Source organism: Pteropus vampyrus, unplaced genomic scaffold (assembly GCF_000151845.1).
Source record: "Pteropus vampyrus isolate Shadow unplaced genomic scaffold, Pvam_2.0 Scaffold184, whole genome shotgun sequence".
NCBI lineage: Eukaryota > Metazoa > Chordata > Mammalia > Chiroptera > Pteropodidae > Pteropus > Pteropus vampyrus.
In genome coordinates, this window is record NW_011888965.1 from 403,479 (window position 1) to 407,103 (window position 3,625).

Sequence of the window (3,625 nt, forward strand, 5' to 3'; positions counted from 1 at the left end):
ACTTTTGCATTTTGGGAGAGGATTTTGGCAGTGGGCCACAAACCCCACAGCAAGTTAAGTATTTCTTGAACAGATCTCAAGTGTCTATGGGTCCAAGGTGGGCAGCAGCTTGCCTTGCTGAGATCCAAGACTTTGACAGAAAGCCCCAGATTCAGCCCTGGCAGGAAACCTGAATCTGCATTAACCGGGTGAAATCTGCTCGCTTTACCACAGTGACTCCCTGGGTCCCTGGACCATGCAACTTGCATACCACCAAAGGCTCTTCCAGCTGCAGTCTTACCAGCAGCTGACAGACAGCCTCAGGCCTTGATGTGCACTGGTCTTTTTGCTAACCTGCCCCAGGCATAGTACTGGGAGTAATAAAAACTCAGCTCATAGTGTAGTCTCTCCCACTTGCCTCCAGATTTAGCATAGGCAGCAAGCATCCACAGGTTGCTTTGTAACTCCTACCAAGAAACTCCAAGTGATCAAAGGCAGTGGCTGAACTTGGCTTATGTGGGAGCCTCTCCCAAAGGGCCAAAGAACTGACACACAGAGAGCCTGGCATCACATCACAACAGAGTACCACCTAACTGGCCCCGTAAGTAGCACATCCAAAGAGTGGTCTCAACAGGTACATGAGCCTACTCTGATGAGTCAGCCCCTACACGGCAACTCATGCCCTGTGTGTGTGGCCAATCCCCATAGCCAGTCAGCTCAAGAGTCAATCCCAGATTGTTGCTAAAAACAATCAAGGCTTAGCTAAAACAGAAAAAAATAAAATAAAAACATAACCCACACAAGGAATATGTTCAATGCCCCCAGTGCAGGTGATCAGAGAGACTGTGCCACCAGGCCACACAGGATATTTACTACATAAAGTCACTGGCCAAGGCTGAGAGTTGTAACAAATCTTCCTAACACATAGAAACAAACAGAGAGAGGCAACTAAAATGAAAAAAACAAACAAACAAAAAAAAAAAAACAAAGAAATATGCCAGAAATGAAACAACAGGAGCAAATTCCAGGAAAAAAAAAAAAAACTAAACAGAATGGAGGTGACCAACCTATTAGAGACAGAGTTTAAAACACTGGTTCTAAGAGTCTCAAGGAATTTAGATGGAGAATAGATTATTTCAGTGAGAACTTCAACAGAGCGAATGTAAGCATAAAAAAGAACATAGAAACCATAAAAAAGAAACAATAAGAAATGAAGAACACAACTGAAGCAAAGAATACACTAGAAAGAATCAACAGTAGATTAAATGAAGCAGAGGAAAAAATAAGTGAGTTGGAAAATAAAGTAGTAAAAACAAAGTAGCAACAAAAAAATAATTCAAAAAAAAGAGAAAAGTTTGAAAGATTTCTGGGACAACATCAAGCATACCAGTATTCATATCATAGATGTACCAGAGGGAGAAGAGAGAGGGTAAGTGATTGAGAGACTATTTGAAGAAATAATGACAGACAACTTTCTCTAACCTGGCAATGGAAATATTCATACAAGTCCAGGAAGTTTAAAGAGTCCCATACAAGTGTAACCCAAACGGACCCACACAAAGACACATCATAATTAAAATATCAAAGGTGTGTGTGTGTGTGTGTGTGTGTGTGTGAGAGAGAGAGAGAGAGAGAGAGAGAGAGAGAGAGAGAGAGAGAGAATCTTAAAAGCATCAAAAGAAAAGGCAGTTAGTTACTTATAAGTGGATTCCCACAAGAATATCTGCTGATTTTTCAACAGAAACTCTACACACCAGAAGGGGCTGGCATGAAATATTCAAAATGATGAAAAATTAGAACGGAGCAAGGCTATCAATGAAAACTGAAGGAGAGATAACGAGCTTCCCAGACAGGAAAAAGCTGAAGGAATTCATCACCAACAAGCCAGTATTATAAGAAATATTAAGGGGACTTCTGTTAAAAAAAAAAAAGTGGGAGGACCCATAAATATGAATAATGAAAGAGCAATAAATATGTACCTATCAATGATCACTTTAAATGTAAATGGATTAAATGCTCCAACCAAAGACATAGTGTACCTGAATAGATTAAAAATATAAGACCCATACATATGCTGTTTACAACAGAATCTCTTCAGATCAAATGACACACACAAACTGAAAGTAAAGAAATGGAAAAAGATATTTCACGCAAATAGAAATGGGGAAAAAGCTGAGGTAATATTTATATTAGAAAAAAAATAGACTTTAAACAAAGGTTATAATAAGAGACAAAGAATGGTATTATATAATGATAAAGGGATCAATCCGACAAGAGGACATAAGCCTAGTTAACATATATGCACCCAACATAGGAGCATCTACATATATAAAACAACTATAAATAAAAGGAGAGATTGATAGTAATATACACGCACAGTAAGAGAATTTAACACCTCATTGACACCAATGGACAGATCTTCCAGACAGAAAATCAACAAGGAAACAGCAGCCTTCAATGACACAATAGAGAAGATGGATTTAATTTGTTTTTAATGTATTTCACCTCAAAGCAACAGAATATAGATTCTTCTCAAATGCACATGAAACATTTTCCAGGATAGACCACATGTTAGACCACAAAACAAATTTCAATGAATTTAAGAGGATTTAAATTATATCAATTGTCTTCTCCGACCACAATGGTATAAATCCAGAAATCAACTACAAGAAAAAACTGGAAAATACAGAAAAACATGGTAGCTAAATAACACGCTACTAAACAATGAATGGGTTAACAATGAGATCAAAGAATAAATCAAAAGAGACAAATGAAATCAAAAACACAACGAAACAAAATCTATGGGACACAGCAAAAGTAACCCTAAGAGAGAAATTCATAGAAATACAAGCTTATGTCAAGAAACAAGAAAAATCTCAACTAAACAATCAAACCTTACACTTAAAAGAATTAGAAAAAGAACAGCAAACAAAACCCAAAGTGAGTAGAAGGAAGAAAATAATTAAGATCAGAGCAGAATTAAAGAAATAAAATAAAATAGACTCTAGAAAAACAATACAAAATATCAATAAACCCAAAAGCTGTTTCATTGAAAAGATGAATAAAATGATAAATCTTTAAACCTTTAACCAGATTCATCAAGTAAGAAAGAGAACCCAAGTAAATAAAACCAGTAATGAAAAAGGAGAAGTAACTATGGACACCAAAGAAAAACAAAAGATTATAAGAAAATACAGAGAGTAATTATATGTCAATAAAATTGATGATCTGAAAGAAATGGATACATTTCTAGAAGCCTGCAATCTTCCAAGACTGAATTAAGAAAAAACAAACAAAAAAAACAAAACTGAACCAACCGATTACCACCGATGAAATCGAATCAGTAATCAAAAAACTTCCAAAAAAACCAAAAGCCCAGGACCAGATAGATTCATAGGTGAATTTTATTAAACATTCAAAGATAAATTAACACCTATTTTCCTCAAACTATCCCGTAAAATTCAAGAGGAGAATTGGCTCCCTAACTTTTTTTATGAGACCACCATTACCCTAATTCCAAAACCAGACAAGACATTACAAAAAAAAAAAAAAATTGAAGAGGAGGGAAGGCTCCCAAACTCATTTTTAAAGGTCAGCATTACTCTGATATCAAAACCAGAAAAGACACTAAAAAAAAAAAAAAAAA